The 25,785-nt window shown below is 48.8% G+C and overlaps 1 long non-coding RNA gene across 1 annotated transcript; it reads left to right on the top strand.

Annotated features, from left to right (window-relative positions):
- Positions 1 to 14,683: 14,683 nt before the first annotated feature.
- On the top strand, positions 14,684 to 20,386 carry LOC144151470 (uncharacterized). Its single transcript, XR_013318880.1, has 3 exons — positions 14,684 to 14,883; positions 15,485 to 15,571; positions 20,315 to 20,386. It is a non-coding gene; the product is annotated as an uncharacterized LOC144151470 (long non-coding RNA).
- The last annotated feature ends 5,399 nt before the right edge of the window (positions 20,387 to 25,785 follow it).

The following is a 25,785-nucleotide window of genomic DNA, read 5'->3' as shown; positions in this document are numbered from 1 at the left end:
CAAGTGCTGACAAACAACTGAGCATAATTTTTTACGAAGGGGAATGTTTACGACATTCCCACCCGCCGCGGTGGCTCAGTGGCTAAGGCGTTGCGCTGCTGAGCACGAGGTCGCGGGTTCGATTCCCGGCCGCGGCGGCCGCTTTTCTGATGGAGGCGAAAAGCAAAAACGCCCGTGTGTACGAGATTTCGGCGCACGATAAAGATCCCCAGGTGGTCAAAATTAATCCGGAGCCCTCCACTACGGCGCGCCTCATCGCCTGCGTTGCGTCGGCGCGTTAAACCCCACAATCAATCAATTACGACATTCCCCTTCGTTGCGGTAGATCGTACACCGGGCAAACTGGAAGATGCGTGAATGACCGGCTGCGTGAACACGCCAACTCGATGAAAACACGCACAGGAAGCAACCTCGCTCTTCATTGCACATCATGCGGCTGTGTGCCCTTTCTGGATGACTGCGCCATTTTGAAGCGGTACAGAGATACAGACACAAGGGAGATTCATGAAGCGTTCGAGATTGCGGTGAAGAAAGAAAAATTACGCCGTATCCACGAAATGAATGATGATAAGTGGGGCGAAGCTCGAGAGGGGGAGATCATCGGTAACCGTAACTCTCCCGGGAAAGTTCGCCCATTACATCATTAAGAAAGACGTAAGACTGTGTGCGTACGTTGTACAAATCATCTTTTATTTTGTTCTTTTATTTTGTTCTTGTTCGTTTGTTGTTTCGTTTCTTCGTTTGTTCTTTTCATTTCGTCGTTGTCATGACTGGATTGCGAGCTCCCTTCATTACGACGGCTTTATGATCTGTGAAATGAAGCGAAAGAGGTTCTTGTACTGGCTGCAATGGGGACTTTGCAAACACTAAGTCTACACACGTTCATCGGATCGTGGTAGGGTTCATATGGATACATCTGAGTGCGTATTTGAAGAAAGGACTTTTATTTAGGGCAAACGTGTGCCCGAACAAGACGAGAGGAAACGAGCAAAGGTCCTTGCGTCTCGTTCGATCTCCGAGAACGACTGCCTGCGTTCGTGGCACACGTCTCCGGAATTTCTGCTTAAGCACCTTAAAGCTGTTGGATACGAAATCCTCGCCGCCCGCATGATGGGCTCTACCCAAACTGCGATCATCACGTTCTCCGGTACATACGTGCCTGTGGAAGTAGACTATGACGGCGGCCTACATAGGTGTACGCCACACAAACCACGCGCCCAATACTGCAGTAAGTGCCTTAAGCTCGGGCATCGAGCTGACGTCTGCACGCAAGTATCTCACCCTGTTTGCCCTAAATGCGGATCAGCAAAGAAACATGAAGAACATGAATGCATCACCAAGTGCGCCCTTTGTGGCGGCCCGCACCCATCCGAAGACAAAGAATGCAAGGTCCGACGTGAAGCAGACGCCGTCACAAGGCTTCAAGCCTACCAAAAGAGGCTTGCCATTCGGAAGGCGACGGAATCACCGAAAGGATGCTGGTTCCCCGCACACGTGGGGGGCATTGCGGGTGGCACCGTCAACCGCAACGAGGAGGCGGACGCCATCGCACGCGAGCTCGCGCACCGTGCGGTGCCCCCCTGCCCATCGTCTGCGGCGGAGATCATGGAGCCCCTGACCAACTACGTGGACATCCTTCACTGGCATCGTGCGGGAAGACGCGCCCTGCCCCCACCTCACCCGAGGCTCAAGAGGGGCGAAGCTGTCCTCCTTCGTCAACTACAGACTGGATCCGTGCTGACTCCAGCGCTCGCGCGCCACGTGTGCCCTGGAACTTACGAAAGTGCAGTGTGCAGTGTGTGCGCGTTGGTGACTGCAGACCTGGCCCACATCATGTGGGGATGTGAAAGACACAGTGCAGTGGGGAGCCCAAAAGAGCTACCACCGGACATTATAGGACTCGTGAGCTCGCCCGAATACGAGCGGCAACTGCTGGCAGTCCAGCGGCTCGAGGCTGCTCTGGCCCGGCAAAGGCGAAAAGGAGACCCTCCTTCGGGAGGGGACTTGCCGAGTAGCCTGAACCGGTGCCCAGGCATAGCTTCGGGGTCTGCTTAGTACATAGACAGGGGGTGGCGAAGACCTGCGTGGCCTGACCCGCCTCCCCGCCGGAAATTTTCAATAAATGTCATTTTCTCTCTCTCTCTCCATGTCCCAACGAGAACCACCGACCAAGAATGACAAGGCATCAACAGAGCAGGCGTCACAAGAACCCCCACTCAAGAATGCCAAAGCATCAACAGAGCGGGCGTCGCACCAACATCGAGCGTCCACGAGCACGGGGCTCATGCAAGTGTCGAAGCCCTCTCAGGAGCACCGAACTGGTCAGGTGAGTCAGCCACTCCCTGCTGTAAAAAATCGTAGAGAAACTAACGCCAGGTACGCATCGTTTGCACATGCACTAACAGGCAAGCACACTCAAGTCACCACACCAAACAACACGACAGAACACATCCCAATGAATCTCGAGGAAGGTACTCAGGAAGACCCGACCTCAGAATCTGCCAACATGGACGCGGAGAGTGAGAACAATGCGCACGACACTGAACATGCGCCTCTCGCCAGGAGAAGCAGATCCCAAACCCCAAGCAGGCCATCGTCCACCCGATCACACGAACTCAGCAAAAGGATGGAGGCTCTCGAAAAGCAAATCGCCGAAAATGAAAAACAAGTGGAGCTCCTGCTAGAGAACAACACAAAAATGTGCGAACAGGCCAACGCCTTACAAGCCGCCTGCTTGACTTTGCAGCGAAATTTCGAATCTCAAGCACAGTCAATTGTTACACTAACCAACCTAATTACTCAGCAAGAACAAACATTTGAGGCACGTGTTCTGAAGGCGATAAGGCCTCTATTTACCAGGGTAGAACAAATAGCATGCCACCTTGAGGTCCCCCCCATGCCCAGCTACGATGAAAACACACAGCAATAACGATATTAGGATCCTACAGTGGAACTGCCGTGGTTTCAAAGGAAAACAGGCAGCATTCTTCTACTGGACCACATCCTTATCCCACTCTCCGGACATCATCCTTTTACAAGAAGCAGGCAAAAACCCGAAAATTCCAGGCTACATGACGTATCAAAGACGCCACAATATCGCCACTCTGGTCAGCAAACGTATACCCGCCAACATTGAACATGACACGGATGCAAGCCTCACAATATCTGTGTCTACACAGCAAGGCCCTCTTCACGTTACCAATGTTTACAGTCCACCGAAAGACAAGCTACAAGAAATAAAAGAACTCCTCAAACCCAACGACTCACGTGCAGGATATGAACACTCTTGGCAGGCGACTTCAACGCTCCGCACACAGCTTGGGGCTACCACAGAAACACTACCAAGGGCAGCAGAGTACTTCGTCTGCTACACGAAGCCGAATACACGGTACATAACGACTTCAGTGAATATACGAGATTGGGAAATTCTGTCGAGAGAGACACCAACCCGGACCTCACTGTCTCCACAAGACAGCTTAACATCCAATGGTCACACACTCAAGAATACTTTGGCAGCGACCATGCTGTCATACAAGTGATTATTCATGCTACGGCGAAGCGTCTAAAGTGGAAGAAACAGCACATCACAGATTGGTACAAATACAGACTAGACAGACAAGGCTGCGACCCACCTACTATAGACGCCTGGACTGAAGAAATCAAGCAAGCAAAGAATAAGCACACGAAAGCATACTCTCAAACGGAGGACCAACCAGCAGCGGATAAACACATCTCGCATTGCTGGGAAGCAAGAAAGGCGCTGGTCAAACGCTGGAAAAAGAATAAGACCAACCGTAAACTTAGGAAGCGGATAAATCAGCTGAACAAGCACCTACAAACCTATTCAGCGCAACTACGCCATGAGCAGTGGATGGAAACGTGTGAACACCTACAAGGCACGCTTAGCACTGGGAAAACGTGGAGGATACTCAGAGCGCTCATCAACCCGGACGCGACGAAAACTATGACGCAGCACAAGCTACAGGCACTCATGAAAGAACACGAAAACGATCCGGACAAGCTCATCGAATCCATCAAAGACACATACATCCCAGCACCTAGACAACCACAATACGCTGAGTATACGGGCGCCCCAAATAATGACATCGATGAAAAATTCGACATGACAGAACTGAAACGCGCTCTCAGCCACTGCAAAGGAAACAAGGCACCGGGTCCAGATGCCATAACCTCGGTGCATCTAAGGAACCTAGCGGAAGAAGACTTGTCGGCACTTCTGAGAGAAATTAACAGTATGTGGCTGGGGCAACAACCCCTTGCGAAGCAATGGAAGATTGGGAACATGATTTTTATACCCAAGCCAGGGAAGCCAATCCGACTTGCAAGCCTACGACCGATTACATTAACCTCAAACGCCGGCAAAATCATGGAACGTATGGCCTTATACCGCCTTCAAGATCACCTTGAAAAGTACGGAGCTCTGCCATACAACCAGGGTGTCGAACCGGAATTTTTTCGGGTTCGGTTCGGGTTCGGGTTCAAGCCTTTCGGGTTCGGTTCGGGTTCAGTTCCAGAGCACCATTCCGTTCCGGTTCGAACCGGTTCGAACCGGTTCGAACCGGTTCAAACGGGTTCGAAGAAAAAAAGCAGGCGTGATTTTTCTGTTAATTTTTTTTTTTTTGCTCGTTTTTCGTTTCCTTATAAAGTCGGCATAAAAACAGTCATAATGAAGGTTTCTTTGTCCAAATATTTTGTCTTCGCCAAACTAATGCGACCCTGCAACACTTTTTTCAACTTTTTTCTAAATCTTGAGTGCTTGCAGAAAGTAGCCAACCAACACATTAGATTATGGGGTCGCAATGTGCCTCAGCCAAAAATTACTGCTACCTCCTCGTCAGATAACTTAGAAACTTGCTCAAAATATTTTTCTCTCCTTCCCGGTCTTGGCATTCTTCGACCGCTGAATGACGTCATTACAGTGGTGTAGCGGCTGTTTGCCGGCTTTCCTTAAGTTGCAGAATAGAGCGCATTTGATAGCCACTTAAAAAAAAGCCACAAAAGCGAAGCAGAAACGGAAGGTGTGTCCGCAGCGACGAGCAAATCACGCACTGTTGCTCTGTGCTGGCAATAGCTGTAGTTTTCACAGTGCTTCCAGATGCGAAGAAGAGTGAAAGCGTTTATGGAAAGTGTTGATTTATTTATTTACTGCTTTTTTGTTTATTTATTTATTTATTTATTTATTTATTTATTTATTTATTTATTTATTTATTTATTTATTTATTTATTTATTTATTTATTTATTTATTTATTTATTTGTTTGTTTGTTGTTGGGTTTAACGCACCCACGCAACGCCGACGGCGAGGCGCGTCATAGTGAAGGGCTCCGGAATAATTTTGACCACCTGGGGATCTTTACGTGCGCCGAAATTTCGGACACACGAACGTTTTCGCTTTTCGCTTCCATCAGAAAAGCGGCCGCCGCGGCCGGGAATCTAAATCGCGTCTGTGTGCTCAGCAGCGCAACGCCTTAGCCACTGAGCCACTGCGGCGAGTTTATCTAAAGTGTTGAAGAGCTCCTTTAACTGTACCTGCAAAATGTTTTCTATGGTAGTGTGACGAGTATGTGGCGCCGACTGCCAAGCGTGGGAGGTGGCATTTAGAGAAATTTCCTTCTGCTCCTTTTTTATCTGCTAACAGAACTGTTAGAAAGAAAGAATGGATACAAAGACTCATTGGACGGCGTGTATAGGACGGCATTGGATAGGGAAGCACCGGAGATAGGAGTTGCTAATGGCCCTTCAGCGACTGGTGACAGCAATTGGGCTCTAGGAAAGATGATAGCCAAGTGAAGTCACAAGCAACAGTAATGATCACTTGTAGAGAGAGACAGAGAGAGAGAATGAAGTTTAATTCAATCGAGGCAAAGTTTCAGAGAGGCGACCTCATTCGAGGGGGCTGAATCGACAGCCGTTTCCATCAAGAGCAACTGATCTTCCAGGCCGGAGCTGGCCATGGCTGTCTCCCAATTCTCTATGAAAACGTGGAGGTTGGATGGATCTACGGCACACTTGTCGCAGCCGCCTACTATGTGTATGATGTTCCCAGGCTCTCCACAGAAGCAACAAAATGGAGAGAGTTGTGTCCCGTCAAAGAGGTGAAATCTATTGTTGTGTGGGAAGGTGTATGCCCACAGGGTGCGGAGTAATCTTTCCTGGTTAATCGGTAGCAATTTGTGCTAGGAGGAATACGTTCTATGGAAGAGGCCATAGTGCTGAGTAACTTCCTGGTCTATGACTGCAGGATGCATGCACTCGGGCTGGGCTTCATCAGCGCTGGCTAAGCGAGTCAAATCTCGACCCACGAGGTTGGTGATCTTGTTTGCCGGGGATGCCAGTATGAGCTGGTGCTCATACAGTCGTGACTGGTCACGTTGGTGGTCTCTAATTTATCATCGGAAGTGTTGTAACATGCAATCGACCGTTGGCAAAGTTGGGCCATGCCTGCTAAGAGTCTGTTATGAGAGTTTTGGCGCCGCTTTGGCTAAGCGCACGTGCTATCGCCGCTTCCTCAGCTTAGAGGGGGCTGTGTTCGGCGGTTGAGATGCTACACGTCTGGGAGGCTGCAGAACGGTAACACAAAGAGAAGGTATTAAAGAATGCTATCGGGCGTCTTTGCATCAAACCAGTAGATCGTCCCTCCCTTTTTTTCTTGCAGTTTAGTTTCTTTCCAACTGTCTCCCCTCATATATACACACGTTTCGAAAACCATTTAATGAATATAAAATATGCATTAAGCAATTAGTTTGTAACTTTAGTCCGAGATTTCAATGTTAATATAGCAAAAACCTAATAGCGCAATACGGGCATAAAGAAAGACTTTTATAGCATTCAGGCGTCGTCACATAACTTTGCGGATACTTTGTGCGTCACAAAATTTCCTGATTTGTCGAGAAGGAGAACGCTGCAAAATTTCTAAATGCCAAGGACCCCAAAGATATCATGTTTGGTCCGACCTTCGAATCCGCCTTAACTGACCCGCTAATTCCTTTATTCCAAATTAATCAACACACCAGTCCCACTAATTCACATTAGCTCATTCACTCACCTAATTCACCCCAGTCTACCCGCTAACCCACACTAATCGACTTCAATCCATCCGCCTCGTATGTTTAAGGTTGAGCAGATTCAAGATAACATGAAAATGCTATCAAATATACTTTAAAAGTGGAAATTAGGATTCCCCATTTTTTTATATCTCATGTTCTCTTAGAGCAGTAACCAAAGGACACAACGGCTCTGTATACAAGAAAAAGTGACGTTAATTTTGAGAACTGCGAGTGTTGGTGTCTCAGTGCTGTTTATATATAACTGCCCATTCAAACTAGAATAAGTGGAAGATATGGATTTATTGTTGACGGTGTCCCTGAAGGCCTTCACAAGCGGACAGGTATGCCTGCGAATTAACAACACATTGAAAACTTTACACGATTTTAAACACCATGTAGATAGAAACCATGAAGAATATTCCATGATATGTTGCCTCGCAATATGCGTTATAACTTAAGTTATGCTAAATGTAAAAGATAATTGGGAGAGATGGGCAGTACCTAACGCAAAGTGATTGTATATACGGACAACTTTACATTAAATTGAGGGCAATACCGTAATTACCCGATTCTAACGCGCACCCGATTTTCCTGGCAAAAAAAAAAAAACTAAAAAACTTGCACCTCCGATTGTAATGAGCACGGAACTATGTGAGCAAGAAAAAAGAATGCGAGAGAAACGGGCGATTTATTTTCCGAAGTAATCTCACTCACCTCACTCCTCGCCGCTCTCCGCTGACCACGACATCTTGTCCTCGGTGCCGTCAAGCGCGTTCGCGATTTCTGAACGAACGTTCAACCATGGTCGATGGGATCGCGGCCCACGCCTCGCACGCCCATCCCGCGAGCTTCTCCAGATGCGCACGCTTCAGCCGACCGCTCGTTTTAAACGCGTGAGAGCCACTTCTGCCATTTCTGTTATCAAGCGCGCAAGTGGAACGATTTGACGATTTGTGTGAACGCCGATAGAAAAGCTTAGGCGCCTATGCTTCCTGCGTCCGAGAAATCGTTGCTAAAAGTAGCTTTGGCGCCATCTTGATATGGCGATGGTGATGGGTGGGAAAAAATTTCCGCTGTTTCGGCAGTTTCGGTTTCGTATCCGACTCTAACGCGCATGCGATTTTTCGACCTATTTTTCCGGAAAAAAAGTGCGCGTTAGAATCGGGTAATTACGGTAATTAGAAGAGAACATGATGGGCCTTGGGAACTGCAGACTGCGCAAAATATTTCATGGTTCTGTCTGGCGAGTGGCAAAATATCTTCAGACGCAAGGTAGGGTACCGAAATGGAAAACTAGAAATCGCATTTTTGAGGCCCCGGAACCGGTTCGGAACGGTTCCTTCGATTCGTTCCGGTTCGGGTTCAGTTCCAAAATGGCGGAAAAAATACGGTTCCGGTTCAGTTCCGGTTCCGGGCGTAAATTCGGGTTCGGTTCCGGTTTTCGGTTCGGTTCCGGTTCCGGTTCGACACCCTGCATACAACATGGTGGGGTACCGAGCAAACGTTTCCACACAGGATGCTCTACTTCAGATCTACGAAGATATCACTAAGGAACCCAGCAATTCGCAACTCAAAGCAATACTAGCAATAGATCTAAAGAAAGCTTTTGACAATGTGGATCATGATTCAATGTTAGAGGAGCTCGCTAAGACTGACTGCTGGGCACGTCTCTATAATTATGTCAGAGACTTTTTACGAGACAGGGTACTCACGGTTGGAATTGGCGAGCACACATCAGAAGAATTTCCACACCCGCAGCGAGGAATCCCACAAGGTTCTGTACTATCTCCGACTTTATTTAACCTGGCTATGCTGAAGGTTCACAGGGCCTTGGAATCGGTACCAGACATCCGTCACACCCTGTGTCGCGGCCCAGAGCCCTAGACGGAGCGATACGTGTTTCTTTATTCGCTGTCCTCGAACAACTACCCATGATGATAATGCGCCGCGTGCCCCTGCCCGCTTTCCCCTCTTCTTCATTTGCAACATCTTCCCGCGCGCCCAAGATGGTCAGTCGGCGAGTTCAAAAACGTGCAGTTATTACACAGGAAGATTGCACATGGAACTTCTCATGTGGCGGTAACACTTGGCGAAGTCCCCATTGCAATAGAAGAGCCTTGTCGCCCAGGATCACGATTGCGATGGCGTCCAACTCCATCGTCGGTATTCGACGTGTGACTTCCTTCGCTTGGGGATGGAGTCGACAGCGTGAAAACCTTCCGGTTACAGGCCAGCGTATGAGGTTTCCTGCAGCCACCCGAAACCTGACGTTCCGGCTCCGCAGACACAAATGGCGGTGCACACTGTTTGGCCTCGGTTTGCTTTGAGAAATGGCTGATACGCTCTACGCTCTGCCTGTTGGTTTCTTCGCTACTGCTGCCCAAGCTAAGTTTCTGGCCTTTCTCCACATGCGTATGTTTACTGTTGGCTGAACACGCATTGGGCGTTCGGTTTGTCTTCGTCTCCCCCTTTGCTGGACTTCCAGAACTGACCCGTCTCGAGCATGCCTTTACGGTGCCCTCTTTCGATAACGCGCTCGGGTTCGACGTCGGATCCTTAGGTACGTATTCTTTCGGGGCCATTTCGGGGGATCGATTTTTCTTCAGTCCGCGTGTGGATTGATAAGTGGACATCTTCTGGGCAGGTTCTTCCTTCGGTGTTTGCTCGCTAGAGCTATCCGTTCCTTCCGCCCCTTTCTCCATCATGACGTCTTTAATTACTTTGCATTTGGTGCTGAATTCTTTACAAGTGCTCGGGTAGGCATTAGGCGACTCGGGTTCATGCGATGAACTGGAACAGCAGTTCCGCCGTCGCCACACAGCACGTGCGTCAAATTTTAAACGCCGTCGTGTGCCACCCGAGAGGACCACGGCGATAGTAAATCTACAAGCCGTAGATCTGAGTGCTCCATGAATTGTCCAACCTAGAGCCGTTTCTGCAGCTGTGAGATCTGCATTGATTCGGTCTATTTTGCCTGTGGCCACCTTCCAGTAGGCGTCCGATCCAATCAGTATGCAGATTTCATTTGCCTTCCATGTGTTAAGGTGGAAGGCATCGGCGATGTCGTACCGCCTTTCATCCAGGATGATTGCAGACGCGCTGTCCAGCTGCGGAATGGTCACGGAGCAAATCTCAGGGACCTCCAAGGCTTCCAAAGTGACCCGATCTCCACGAGCTTGTCCACGCAGCGTCACCTCTACTCGCCGGCAGCGTAATATCTGGTGAGCCCTTGTCCTGCCGAACGTTATCAACGCTAGCTCTTCTGTGTCGAGAGCAGTGCATTTAAGGGCCTTAGACAGATCCTGACGAATGAACGTCCGCTGGCTTCCGGTATCCAGAAGTACTCGCACTAAACGTCGTCGAGCACCCTCTGCCCAGGCTCGAGCCGTCGGCAGCAGAACTGACGTTGCCCCGGAGTGCCCGCTCGAAGCCGTTACCACAGTTGGGGGTGCACCTTGTCCAGCCTGTACCTGCGGCGTTCGTCTGGGCGTGGTGTGGTCAGATGGCCGGAGCACGTCACACAGCACGGTGAGGTGACGCCCGTTGCAGGTACTGCAGGTTAGGTTGCGCGACGCTCTGCATTGACGAGCCACATGGTTGCGTCTGCCGCACCGGAAGCAGCGGCGAGCGTTGCGCAATCGTGCCCTCTTCTCGGCCGCCGACTGGCTGACCCGGCAGTCCGCCACCTTGTGACCGTGGCTGTCGCATAAGGGACACGCCGGTGTGGCTGGGGACTCGGTCTCCGCGGTCAATGCCAGTGCTGAGGGAACGGGTGTCTCCGATTGTCCTGGGGGGTTCAAGTCGGCGTTCTGGACGGACCGACGAGCTGCGGTTGATAGAGGCTGCCCTTGCTTCCCTTCCTCACGAGTCTCAATTTGGATCCTCAAGTACTCCAGTAGTCGCTTCACCTGGCAACCTTTTCCTTGACTTATTGCCGATTCCGTCGCGGGTCCAGCAGTCGACCCTTGGCCCAATTCCTTAGCCCTCTGCCGGTACATCAAGGTTATGTCATCGGGCAGGCATCGCAGGAGCACGCGGTTGAGAACCACGGCATACTGCTCTTGCGGAACTCCCAGGGCTTCCAGGGCGCTGACGCGGAAATGAACCTTGTCGTACAACTCGCCGAGCCTGTCGATATTCGTCGAGCTACGTATCGGTGTGAATGCCAGCAGTTGATCAATATGCTCGTTAATGAGCAACTCTGGACGGCCAAAGCGTTGAACGAGGGCGCTCACCGCAACATCGTAGTTTGCTTCCGAGAGTCGGATGCCCTCGATGGCTCGCCTGGCATCACCGATCAAGTACGTCAGCAGGTACTTGAATTTCTCGATTTTTGCCAGCTCGACGTTGTCATGAATGGTCACGCTGTAGTGATCCCAAAAGGGTTGCCACTCGTGCAGAATTCCCGATAATGCTGGAATCTGAAGTTTCGGAAGGGCGACTGTCCGATGCCGTGATGCAGGCACGATGCGTGATGACGTATCTGTCAGATCGTGGGCTGAAGCAGCTGTTGTCCCGCTTTCGCTGGCTACGGGAGCGTTCGGCTGGGCATTTTTGAGAAGAAACCGTGCCCGAGAGACGGCGTACGAAACCTTGCGGTTGTACTCTGCCGCTCCCTCGAGCTCTTGCTCCAGCGCGTCATCATCCGTTGCCTCGGCGATCTTCTCGTTGAGCGCTGTGAGCTCAGCGTCTTGCTGCACGATGTAGTCGACGTGGGAGCTAAGGGTCGCCGCGTCGGGAGAGGGCTGCTGCAGCAGGTCGTTCAGCTGGTTGAGAGCTCGCGTGACGCCGCTCCTGACAACGCCACGAGTCTTTCGAAGGCGGTCGATCGACGAAGCCATGCGGAGATGCTCCGAAGGGCGATTTCCCGGGTTGATCGGCACCAAAGATGTCCCGGAAGCTACCGCGAGTCACGGCCCAGAGCCCTAGACGGAGCGATACGTGTTCCTTTATTCGCTGTCCTCGAACAACTACCCATGATGATAATGCGCCGCGTGCCCCTGCCCGCTTTCCCCTCTTCTTCATTTGCAACACCCTGTACGCGGACGGCGTTACCGTATGGGTCAACACAGGTAGTCCTGGGCACATACAAGACCTGCTACAACAAGCTCTCGACGCCACAGAAGCTGCCGCCGTAAGGATAGGACTAAACTGCTCCGTGGAAAAAACAGAGCTTCTGCCAGTCCATAGTCATCGATGGAAACCTCCAAAACTTCGCTTGTTATTGAACGGGCACACCGTCGTCCCGGGAAAGCACATCAAGGTACTAGGACTGCCACTACAGAGTGACGGAGGAGGACACATGGCGGTGAATAACATTATCAGACAGGGAGAACAGATTCTGCACATGTTTCGGAGAATCTCTAACAAAAACAGAAGACTCCTAGAAGACGACCTCCTTCGTCTGAGAGTTGTTCTCATCACGTCCAAAATCAGATATCAAATACCGTACGTCAATCTCAATAGGACTCAAGAGAACAAACTTAACACGCTTTTGCGGAAGGCCACAAAAATCGCCCTCGGCGTACCTTTGTGCGCCAGTACCAAGCTGCTACTCGACACAGGTACCATTAATACACTCCAAGAAGTATTGGCAGTCCACAGACATAACCAACTGGATCGACTGCGAAAATCCCCGCAAGGCCAGGACATTCTCCGCGCTGCGGGCTACAACCCTTTGCGAACCCCTACCGGAGAACTGGCTATACTGCCACCAGAACTGTCGAACCTCATTCAGACAGCACCCATCCCGAGAAATATGGACAAGGAACGCAACCCAGCAAGACGACTCATCCGGGCCAAATTTTACGCAAAGAAAGCCACCAGAGACGCCCATCAGATCCATGTTTACACCGACGCGGCAGTGCAAGGATATAGCTATGACATTGCATTCACGAGCAGTTCAGGCCAGGAAGGGACAAACCAAGGCAATGGCTATTCCGTGGAAGAAGCCGAGGCTACTGCAATAGCTTGGGCAGCCGCCTGCACTGCGACACAGCACACTCTACCAACATATACACTGACTGAAAGAAAGTCTGGACCCTTTTAACACAAGACTGCATTCCCAAACCGTCTTTGGAAGAGCTTAAGCACCTTAAAGGCACGATAAGGGTACACTGGGTACCGGGACACACAGGTTTGGCATGAAACGAAAGAGCAAACCTGCTCGCCCGCGAAGCGCTTCTCCGGGCACCTGCCAACTGTGGTCAAACCCAAAAGCCCGTGACACCGCCAAAACTGCAGCAAAAAGAATACGCAGACAGCAAACGAAAATTCACTCCTCCGCACAAGAAATTGTCCAGGCAACAGCAAACCACTATAAGGCTGACGCAAACGCAAACGCTACTCACACCCGACAAAGTTTACATCTGCAAAGGCTGTATGAACACTTCCCCGCCAGAGTGTGATGAATGCCACGTACCGATCAATCAAGAGCACATGTTATGGCTATGCCCCAAGGTAGATAGAAGCAGTATCCGCAGGGAGTGGCTGACTCAACCGGCCACGCTAGAGCAGCAGCTATCGTTCACACTAAACTTTTTTACGCCCTTTTGGCCAAAAAAGGTGTAAAATAATTGAAAAAAGGGTGTTGGGAGGCCCTTACACCCTTTTTCTTGAATCTCCACACCCTTTTTCGTAGCTCTCCACCCTTTTCGCGTGAAAAAAAGGGTGTTGACCAACCTCAACACCCTTTTTTTTGGAAGGGTGTTGAAAGGGTGAGGAAAAGGTGTTCAGCTCTTCATTGATTGAGGCCATGCATGCAATATAATTTCAAAAAGACACCCCATTGCACCATCCTCCCAACCTCGTCAAAAATGTTCAGAAGCAAAAAAAAAAAGCTGCCAAATTCAATAAAAAGCAGCGGCAGCACCGACGTTGAAACAGGAAAAAATATCAGCCCTTGCTTATTACGACATCGACAGAATAACACTACCCCTCCCACTTTTTGTTTTCTACAGCCTTCCACGGAGCACAGCACAACCTTGAACTGTGACATCTGTATCATCATTCCGTCGTTCCCTGTTCTTCTCCTGCCCCACCAGCACAATCATAGCCCCCTCTGACAACAGTCATTCTCGTCGCTCAGTGGAGTTATAACGTACTAGCAATTACAATTTTATTCCATTCTTATTGTTAGCGACCGTAAATATTGTGTACAAATGCAATAAACAGACCACCTAGTTTCTCCTGCAGAAGCAACTTTGGAGAACAAGGCAGATATCAAAAGAAAACAAAAGTTGGGAAGGGAGGGGCATGAAATCGGGCGCTAAATAAACAGGCGCCAAATAATAATACGATTACTTACACTAGAACACTGCCAAATTTCATTGCGCAGTGTTATCTTACTCTGCTGCTTTTTTTAACGTTCAAATCGAGCGCCAAAAGCTTCAGTTCGCGTTTTGTGTTTGTAAACTTTAAATATCTAAGCTTCTTTATTATAACACACACAATAAATAATAAACTTAAAGATTATGTTATATTCAGTAAAACATGCAATTATTTATTGTTGTCGTTTTAATTTGTTTACGCAACTCCCTGCCAACGGCCGATACCCTGAGTACGGCGCGCGGCGGCGTGGCCGGATTCCGGAACAGATACCCCGTGACCCGTCTTTCATAGATTGTTTACTGTGCGACCGTGCGGTTAAACAAGCGCAGTTATTATGATTAATTGGACACCTCGTCGTCTTCGGTGATGCCTGTCGGGTTCGACTTCGCGATGAAGTATTTGAGAACAACTTTGCCAACTGAAGACGGCTAATTAAGTTTGGCGCTTGCCCCTGAACGTCGCTCGCTCCTCTGCGTGGTCTCTGTCAGGTAAGCTGTCTCGTCACATTTGCCGCCTTTCGTGTCACTGGATGTCGTTTGTAGCTGTCATCGCCGCTTTAAGGATTCGTTAACAGGAGCCCGCGTGTGTGAATTGTTTAACTGAACTGGCTAGGTTGAACCTAGAGGGCTTGTCTCTAGAAAGGCGATGTGCGAAAGAACATTGTGGTGCTTGCATTGAGCGCTGAACGCACTGGCGCTCTGTAACGCAGTGGCGCTCAGTAACTCAGTAACGTTTCCCATTCCGCAGCACTATATTGAACAGCTTCAGAGTTCACCACTGCGAACCACGTCTTACGCGTAGTTGATCAGAACACGGGCGGCTACTTGTGCGGCGCAGCGTTTACGGCTTCGTTAATCACCGCTGTCGTTTGTGCCGTGTTGTAAATGGCGAGGGAAAATCGTTTGCGAGCGAATGTGCGCGCTTCGCAAGCTTCGTTGCGTTTGCGGCGAGCCACCTCACCATGTGTACGGTGCCGCTGTACGCGGGTATTGATTTTGGCTGAATGTTGTGTTGCCCGAGTTGTAACATTCGTGCACCCAATAATTTCCATTCTTGCCTGAGTGGTAATCATGTGTCATCCTGTTTTAGACCTCTGGACGGTCTGAGCACATCACGTCCCTCCATTCAACCGGACAAGAGCCACAACCATTGTCAACAGTGTTTGGCCGCCAGAACGTAAGTTTTCAAACAGTTTTGGTAGCACAGTGGGCTACCATACTTGAATAATGTTCGATCACTTGAATGTACAAGTTCTCGCCCCCGTAACAATTATTGGTGTTTCATGCATACCCTAATATGTAGCTGCTAAATGGCAACCTTTATTGTTAATTTCGGAAAACTCTATTTCACCCAAAATCATAATGTGGGCATAGCAGTTAATCACCATGTATACGAATTTCCTGGTGTTAGTCATATTTACGATGAAGCCATATTTCTTAGGTGGTGACACAAAAATGTTATTACCTTTGTAGTTTAGTCTTCGATAAAGCCTTACCAGTTCTGTTTTCAGCTATTTTCTGGATGTTTATCATGTGAATTGACAGTCCTTGCAGTCCACTTTTTGAAATAGTTAATGTAACTGCCTGTACCATTTACAGAGGCCTGATTGGGGTTCTGAAGGCTGCGATTTACGCACGCTAGTGCTGTACTGCCAATAAAGAAACATCCTTCCACAAAGAAAAAGATTTCAAAGTGTAAAGTATCAGCTGCATTATTCTTAACTGGAACATGCTAATTGCAAGGCCTGGGGCTTTTCCTGAAAGCACTGTGGATGTTATGAGAGAGGAAAGCCACTCAAACACATCTGCTAAGGCCGTTGCTGCTCCAAGATGCGTGCAAGCATTGAGTCTTCTGAGCAATACATTACACCCTTTTTTTTAAACAACCGACGTGCATGCTGAACGTACTCCTGATTGGGCATGTGCCAGGCGCGTAGCCAGGAATTTTTTTCGGGGGGGAGGGGGTGGAGGGGGGCCGTGGTCGACCAAAAGATGGGACGGGGAAATATGTAGGCAAGGCATCTTGCGCGTTGTTTTGGAAACGAAGCTTCAAATAACTGACTTTAACATGCGATTTGTGTATGCTCAATGCTAACTGTAAAGCCCACCTTAAGGAGCTTAGATGGTGATGATCATGATGATCACCGAAATTGCCGTTCGCTGGTCTGTGGGCACACCACGGGCGATTCATTCGTCCGCAGAGCAGGTGGTTAGGCGGACCCACGCTCGTGAGCGTGATCATGAGTGCGCTCGTGAGTGTCGCGCGGTCCCTGAAGTTCGTCGGGCGGAAGTGCAGGCCAACACAGGGTGTTTACTGTCAAGATTCTCATGTTTTAGATTTTCCTTTAGAAAAGGGACTATTAAGTTTTCTTGTCAGCTATGAAGTACAGTCGAGCACGATTTGAAGGTTATCGCGCCAGCATCGAGCGGCCAAGCGTTCCACCAGCCCATGGTTTCGTTTCGGAACCATGAAAATCGAGATTTCGCACTCTTTGCTCCCTTGTTGGCTGTTCCATGATACAACAATGGCCCGCACGACTGACTTGCCACCCTTTGGGTTTCAAGCTGTACATTCGCTGTTATCAAGCACAGACTTGGACTTGGTTGCCCTTTATCTACGCCGACGATAACGAAACTTGCATGGAATATTTGCTAAAGCTGGTGTTCTTTCTGCTTCGTTTGAAAGAGTAGCTTTCCCGCGACAACCTTCGAATCGCAGTGGACTGTACATGCGGCGCATTCGTATATTATGGCGGTGAAGCTAGCAAACGTGCGTCTTCGTCCTTAAAGGAGCCATGAAGAGAAAACACAAGTTTGGTTCATTCGAAAGATTGCCTCGTTAGAACCATAACGACACCACTTATAACGCAAACTTCGCTCAAATAAGCTACATAATTAGGAAAAAAGGAAATGATCACACGACCCACCAGCTCATTTTCCGCAACAAACCTATGATGTCACTCGAGAATGCTCTGCGATTTGCGGAGGCCGGCAAAAGCAAGCGCATATTAGGCAGGGCTTACAGTTTGCATAGCGAGCTAAATGCCCGTGAAACATACTGCACATTCTTTTTATGACAAAGAACGGTGGAGTAAATGGTTGAAGTTCCCAACGAACATGCAAGCGTGTATGCCAATGCGTACGAAACTACCGCCAGCCGAACTCGACATCTCGCCGTCGCCACCATCGCGCAGACGAATTTTCGGGTTCAAGGCTCTTCGGGGCCAACGAACCGTCCCAGCACGCACAGCCGTGACCTTGCTTGGTATCGTAATCCCTTCACAGGAGGTTGGCCGCCATATCGCCAACCAGGAAAGGTAAAAATAGAAACAAGGGGAGTAAGGAACACAGAGCAGCAACGAGATAGTGCCACTCGTCGCACAGGTTTCGGTATGGAGGTCGTGTTGGCTTGCTGCTGTCGTTACGAGCTCGTTTACAGTTTACAACCACTGAAAACTTCGGTTTGTTCGAGCACTTTACAATGAAATTTCGTTGCTGTGTTTTGAAATGCCCATGTAGTACGGGCAAATCGTCGAGGGAGTGCGACATCCCCGCCGGTGAGATCTCCTTTCATGTGCTGCCCAACGACGAATCTCGGCGAAGCAAGTGGCTATGTTTTGTGAACTTTGCAAACGGATGAGAAAGAGAGCTAAAGGAAGTACGAGTGTGCTCGCTTCATTTCCGAGGAAGTGATTACGGCAGGGACCCGGACATGCTGGCGCTCGTCGCCGACTTCGTCAAATCGCCGCCAAAGCGCTCTGACCTTGGGGAAAAAAATTGCCGTACACACCGCCCATTGACGCTCAAATCATTCTGGTCGGAGCAGAGAGCTCGAGCGAACGGCTTTCCATACACGACACCGGCCAACTGGCATAAGCGATACTGCTACTAAAATTGAAAATACGGCACATACGTACCAGTCTGTATTCATCCGTCGCGACGGGGCTGACGAGGCAGCGGTGCCGACGGCTGGGCGTTCGTCTGTTGTGGCTATCGCGGAATGGTCGCTTTCCCGTCCACCGCGTATCCCACAACTCTTGCCGCTCGTGCACTTAGAAGCATTGAGCGTTCAAGTGGTGTAAGGTTGTTAAATGCAAGCCCGAGCTCCTCGGCGAGAGTTTTGTTCTCCGGATCAGGCGATTCCATGACTAGGGCTGCGGGTGCACTAGGTTTTACTAGTATTTTTAAAATGGCCGCCGTCTCGGTCGACTCCCGCGTGTGGGTGCTATATGGAGTCTACATACTAAGTATATGTTTCATGGACCGGCTCGTATGACGCCACTGTTCACATGACGAAATGTGCAATTTTAGCGGGAGATTTAAAATTTTGGCTTAAATTGCCTTATTTCTCAGTGAATAAAGCATCATTTGCTTCCGGAAAAGCGCTTGGGGTACTATGAAACACCTAATCTTTCGAATAAAACAAACTTTTGTTTTCTCTCCATGGCTCCTTTAAGTAATCGCCTTTTGTTATTTTTTGTGCTAGTAACGTGAGTAGTTAACTTGCGCTAAGCGGAACACCTTATTGCACTGCTGTTGAATGTTGAGCTTGTTGCACGTTTCTTATTAAATTTCGTTATTTCTATCTGTTAAATTGAAACAGACATGGCTTCAGTAAAATTCCGGTTAAGCAAATACAGAATGCTGATTCTAAAGGGAGGTCAAGGAAACAGTGGAATAGTGCCAAAAAAACAAAGCTCCGCAATAAGGAGAATTGTGTAGTTTTGTTGATGTGGAGGAAATACAAGATGGGCAGAGCAATGCTTTTTATGCAGCAGAAATTATGGAACTGCAATAGTCAATGAAATGCGATGTCGGTAGAAAAATAAACATATCAAGGATTGATAGTTGACTGAACAAAATACAGCGACATGCTCTGTCATGTGATTATACTTTGTATCAGTGTAAAGACAAGGAATGACACGCTCCCGACAACATGTAAGCCTATATGAGGCTTTTCCTGCTGTTTTGCCATTCCCCGGCCATGCTGTTCCGCCAGTGAAACAGTGGGGCTGTTTCGATCGGCTCGCGGCAGGTTCCCGGTGCTTGTCGGTGTATCCGGCGCGAAATGCAGCCGGGCTGTATATATTGACAGGTACAGCATCTGGAGCGGGCGCATGGATCAGACGTTGACATTGCCTTTGTTGTCAGCTTTATATGAGCAAGAATGTCCTTAAAACTGCAGGTTCCGCGCCTGCAGGTGACTTTAGGCGGTTTTTCAGGCTGCTTAAACTGCACCCCAGCCTTGGCATAAAACATTATGGGAGGGGCACCGCCCCCCCCCTCCCCTTACCCTACCTTCGGCTACGCCCTTGGCGTGTGCTTATTCTTTCTTGCATCCACCACATTCGGGTCGTCACGTTGATTTGGGAATGCTGGAATCCAGCATATGCTGGCAAGATACGAGAGCTTGAACACAACCCACTTGCCCGCAATGAGTTTTCGAAGATCTCCACCACCTGAAGGTACTGAAGTGAGATGTAAGCATTGCCTGAAAACCATACCAGATGAGGGTACCAACTCATAGTTATGTATCTTTCTCGCCCATTTACGTGTTTTGAACGAAAAAAGTGCCATTTAAAGGTGACACGTCGTTCTCTGCCGATTTCTGATGCCTGATTAAGTTTGTGGGCATTAATTTAGCAGCTTGCTCACATGTCTAACGTGTATGTGTGCTTGTTAGGAGTGAAGTAGGTAAAAATTGAAAGGTTTGATTGTAGTTGTGCATAGATTACCTACATTGTTTTCATTCCTAGAAAAGAAAAATTGAGGTAACCCTGCCAATTGTTCGGCATTGCTGCATTTTATTATGCTTGCATGATTCGTAGAACCTGCAGGAGTTCAGCTGCTTGTTAAAGGAGAAATAAACAGTGGTACAAAAAGAAGAGCATCTACTAAATAAAAATCTTCACAATCGCAGGATGCCAACGGTCCACCTACCAACTTGCGTCCTGCATTGTTTCTGCTGGCTGGAGCGGCGCATGGAGCATTTTTCAGCTTCTCAAAGTTTGTGACCAAGCGCTGCCCCAAGTGAAGGATGCCGCAGAGGGATCTTCTGTTTTAATTTTAATGCCACAATTTCATGTGCTGAGCACTTACTCGTAAGGCATTTTAAATATTCATCATCCCAGAGGGTATGTAACCTTCGTCTTGGGTGGAATGTGGCTGCAATCAGGTTATTTGTGACAGAAACAAGTGAACCATGTGGTGAGAGTCATTGAGGACTTGTTGATTGCGCATGCTTCTGAAATAACATTTTCATTCAGCTGAATACTTTCTAAATATTCCAATTTGTGAACAAAATATAATAAAAGTCATGATTAGTTGTACTACAGTGCAGGAAAGAAATGCCAGCATATGTTTTAAGAGCCTCTGATATTTCAGGTCATTGGCTGGTGAGCAATAAAACAGAACTGAAAATTGTTTAAAGTGAAATCAATTATTTGTTCTCACGAGTGCATGACCCGTAGTAAAAGCTATCTGGTCTCCCAATTTCAAATGAGACAGGAAATGCCAAAAAAATAAGGAAATAAACAAGACAGCTCTCTACAATAAACCAATTCAAAGAATTGCTCAATGTCTATAAAGTGGTGATTCAGGCGGGTTAGTTCGGTGTTGATGAAATACAAGCAGGCACTCGCCTGGTCAAAAACAAATAAACAAATAAAGACGTTTTGGGGGCCCTACTGGTCCTTTGATCACAATGAAAGGGGGGTGAAAGGTCGCGATTATTTATAGGTTCGGTGGCGCAGAGTGCGCATGTATGTCTCGGGGAGATTACCCCGTGACCGGTTAATCGTGTTTTTAGTTGGTTGAATATGCACTGATTCTAAAAGTAGTCGTGTCGACAGGCGCTTCTCTGATGCGATTATGCATGCGAAATCCCAATCGTTGACATGGTCAGTAGCAAGGTGATGATCCGCCAAGGCATTTCAACTTGCATTGCCTTTTTTGACATCGTTCTGGTGCTATTGAATTCTTCTTTTAAAAATTTCCAGTTTCACCTATGTAGGATGCATTGCAATCCTTGAATGGAATTTTGTAGGCAACTCCGGGGAATCTTGATTTTTCTATAGGGTCCTTCACGCATATCAGCTTCTGCTTAAGCCTGTTCGTTGGCACGTGTGCAATTTTAATGCCATATGTGCCAAACACCCTTGCAAGAGCTTCACTGATGCCTTGCGTGTAGGGGACGGCAGTGCGTTTTTGCCTGTCTTCTTGAGGAACCCTTTCGGAGGAGCAACTGAAGCCCGCAATTGTTGCGTCCTCACAAGCTTTGAAAGGTAGCCGTTGCTGCGAAGGTCCTTCCTTACCACGGCTAGCTCTTGCTTGCGTAGACCAGGCTCAGAGCAGATTCGTGATGCGCGTGAGAAGAGTGCAGCGGTGGCGGAGCGTTTTTGACCTATAGTCGAACCCCAGGTGTGGGTCGGCTTTCGATAGACACTGGTTGTAAATCCTTTGGCCGACCGTTTCAGAAGTACGTCGAGGAAGGCGATCTGTCCATTATTTTCCTGTTCCATGGTAAACTGGATGCTTGGAACACAAGAGTTTAGGTGCTCAATTAAAGGCATTACGTCTCGGCGGTGGATCAGACAAAAACAGTCGTCTACGTAGCAGACAAAAATCTTGGGGCCGTCTTGTACAAGCATAGCGCAGAATTTTCTAGAGCCTCTAAGGCAATATTCGCACAGACTGCTGAAACGGAAGCTCCCATCACTGTTCCAAACCGCTGCTTGTAACATTGTACATTGAAAACAAAACGTGTTCTGCAGGCCAAATTCCAGGCAAAATTACGCGGTCCGGAGTTGCAAGGATCTACTCGAGAACGATGTATCTCGGCCTTCATGGTCGACAATTGAGACGCAAGACTTATATCGTCTCCTGGAATTTGGCCTGCAGAACACATATTTTGTTTTCAGCGGACACTATTACAAGCAGCGGTTTCGAACAGCGATGTGAGCTTCCATTTCAGTAGTCTGTGCGAATATTGCCTTAGAGGCTATAGAAAATTCTGCGCTATGCTCGTACAAGACGGCCCCAAGATCTTTGTCTGCTACGTAGACGACTGTTTTTGTGTGATCCACCGCCGAGACGTAATGCCTTTATTTGAGCATCTTAACTCTTGTGTTCCAAGCATCCAGTTCACCACGGAACAAGAAAATAATGGACAGATCGCCTTCCTCGACATACTTGTGAGATGGTCGGCCAAAGGATTTACAACCAGTGTGTATCGAAAGCCGACCCACACGGGTATACCTGGGGTTCGACTCTGCGCATCCTATAGGCCAAAAACGCTCTGTCGCCGCTGCACTCTTCTCACGCGCATCACGAATCTGCTCTGAGCCTGGTCTGTGCAAGCAAGAGCTAGCCGTGGTAAGGAAGGACCTTCGCAGCAACGGCTACCCTTCAAAGCTTGTGAGGACGCAACAATTGCGGGCTTCAGTTGCCTCCCCCGAAAGGGTTCCTGAAGAATACAGGCAAAACCCCGCTGCCGTCCCCTACACGCAAGGCATCAGTGAAGCTCTTGAAAGGGGGTTTGGCACATATGGCGTTAAAATTGCACACGTGCCAACGAACAGGCTTAATCAGAAGCTGGTATGCGTGAAAGACCCTTTAGAAAAATCAAGATTCCCAGAGTTGCCTGCAAAATTCCATGCAAGGATTGCAACGCATCCTACATAGGTAAAATCGAGATCATGACGGAATCCTGTCTGGCCGGAAGGGTACATTAGGAACGAAAAAGAGACGCCGGCCAGTCCAAACAAAACGTACTGACGTTTCGGCTTCCAGCACGGAAGCCTTGTTCACAATAAATGCATCACCAGAAGTGGGTCGTTTAAGTGGGCTTGAATAATGGCTGCAAAGAGCGTGCGTAGATCGGGTTCAGATTTCAGTCGTTACGATTGACCGTGTTAGATGTGGTCTGAATGATTAGTGATTCCAGATGTAGCCGTGATGCGGTCACTTTTTCTGTAGCGACGATTCTTGCATTGTCCCAATCAATTTTGTGGTCATTCACGACGGCGTGTTCGGCTAAAGAATTGTTGCGGATGCTTTTATTCTTTACGTGACGTGCATGCTGCTGCAGACGATTCTTATAATTTCCGGATTCCCTGATATACACGCCGCTGCAGTCTGCACAAGGTATCTCGTATACCACACCGGGGAAGCGCTCCTTGGGCAAGCGGTCCTTGACTCTCACGAGCTCATGGCGCATCTTTTTGGCTGGAACGTGGGCCACCTGTCGAAGTTCCTGCACCAAGTTATGGCTCCGCTTGTCGGTAAAGGGACCACTCACGTTCGTAATTCTTTCGATTTTGTTGAGAAGACTCGCAACACCGTGATCGAGAAAGACGACTTGATGGTGTCCTTCGACGTGAAGTCCCTTTTCACGAGCGTTCCGATTGACCTGGCTGTCAACGTATGCACCGCTGCTCTCGAGGCTGATGAGACGTTGCCCGGGAGATCACTGATGGATGTGCCAGAACTACGCAGGCTTCTAGATTTTTGCCTGAACAATATGTACTTCGTCTTTATGGGCCATTTTTACAAGCAAAGGCAGGGGACTCCAATGGGTGCCGCTATTTCGGTCACGGCGGCGAACCTGACCATCGAAGCGCTGGAAGCACGCGTGCTAGCCTCCTTTGCCCCTCAACCAAAAGTGTTCTTGCGTTATGTCGACGATTGTTTCTGCGTCGTTCAGAAAAACGCGGCGAACAGCTTGCTGGCCCACCTCAACAGTATGGAACGTGCCATTCAGTTCACGTCAGAAGAGGAGGCCGATGGCAAACTTCCCTTCCTGGACGTCCTCGTGTCTCGGCAGGGCCAGAGGCTACGTTTCAGCGTATACCGCTAGGAAACGCACACAGGCCGCTACCTGAACTTCAACTCCGTGCACCCCGCTTCCCACAAGAGGGCTGTTGTTAGCACGCTACTGCAGCGTGCGAAAAGATTGTGCTCGAAGCCCGAGGATGCGGCGATGGACACGGCAAAGGGGTGGGACGACCTGGCTAGCTGCGGTTACCCGAGGCACTTTATAAATGCAACGGAAAGCCAACTTACCCGACGGGGACAACTGGACGTGCCTCCTGCCCCGATGAAGCGAGCTCCTGTGCCCTACTTTCCAGGAACAAGTGAATGTTTGGCACGTGTCCTACGGGAATATGACGTGCAGGTGGCCCACGTTCTAGCCAAAAAGATGCGCCATGAGCTCGTGAGAGTCAAGGACCGCTTGCCCAAGGAGCGCTTCCCCGGTGTGGTATACGAGATACCTTGTGCAGACTGCAACGGCGTGTATATCGGGGAATCAGGAAATTATAAGAATCGTCTGCAGCAGCATGCACGTCACGCAAAGAATAAAAGCATCCGCAACAATGCTTTAGCCAAACACGCCGTCGTGAGTGACCACAAGATTGATTGGGACAATGCAAGAATCGTCGCTACAGAAAAAGTGACCGCATCACGGCTACATCTGGAATCACTAATCATTCAGACCACATCTAACACAGTCCATCGTAACGACTGAAATCTAAACCCGATCTACGCACGCTCTTTGCAGCCATTATTCAAGCCCACTTAAACGACCCACTTCTGGTGATGCATTTATTGTAAACAAGGCTTCCGTGCTGGAAGCCGAAACGTCAGTACGTTTTGTGTGGACTGGTCGGCGTCTCTATTTCGTTCCTAATCCTACATAGGTGAAACTGGAAATTTTTAAAAGAATTCAATAGCACCAGAACGATGTCATAAAAAGGCAATGCAAGCTGAAATGCCTTGGCGGATCATCACCTGGCTACTGACCACGTCATCGATTTGGATTCCGCAACTATAATCACATCAGAGAAGCGCCTGTCGACACGACTACTTTTAGAATCAGTGCATATTCAACCAACTAAAAGCGTGATTAACCGGTCGCGGGGTAATTTCCCCGAGATATACATGCACACTCTGCGCCACCGAACCTATAAATAATCGCGACCTTTCACCCCTTTCCATTGTGATGAAGGGACCAGTAGGGGCCCCAAAACGTCTTTATTTGTTTATTTGTTTTTGATCAGGCGAGTGCCTGCTTGTATTTCATCAATAACTCACCCTCCCCTGACGAGTTTTCGTCGAACCTTGGACTCTGTTAGGTGTCAGTGGGTTTACACAGCCAACTTGTGGGGACGCACATAAGCTCTTAACAAATGAGCTGCGTGGTGGCTATGCACTAGCCATGGTTTTTATTAGTTGCCTTGATGAATATGATCTTCTGTCGCAGTGTTTTAGGTAGCTCACTCGCACATTATTCCTTTGTTTTTAGGACATTGTGGAGTGTCCAATGATTTTTCGTTCTATTTCTGATTTTTATTGCAACTGTAAATATATCAGGAGTCCCGTAATGAGTTTCTG

Source organism: Haemaphysalis longicornis, unplaced genomic scaffold, assembly GCF_048455015.1.
Source record: "Haemaphysalis longicornis isolate Haplotype H1 unplaced genomic scaffold, Haemaphysalis longicornis Haplotype H1 scaffold_9, whole genome shotgun sequence".
In the NCBI taxonomy this organism is placed as follows: domain Eukaryota; kingdom Metazoa; phylum Arthropoda; class Arachnida; order Ixodida; family Ixodidae; genus Haemaphysalis; species Haemaphysalis longicornis.
The sequence above is the reverse complement of the archived record's forward strand: the minus strand, read 5'-3'. Positions and strand labels throughout refer to the sequence as shown.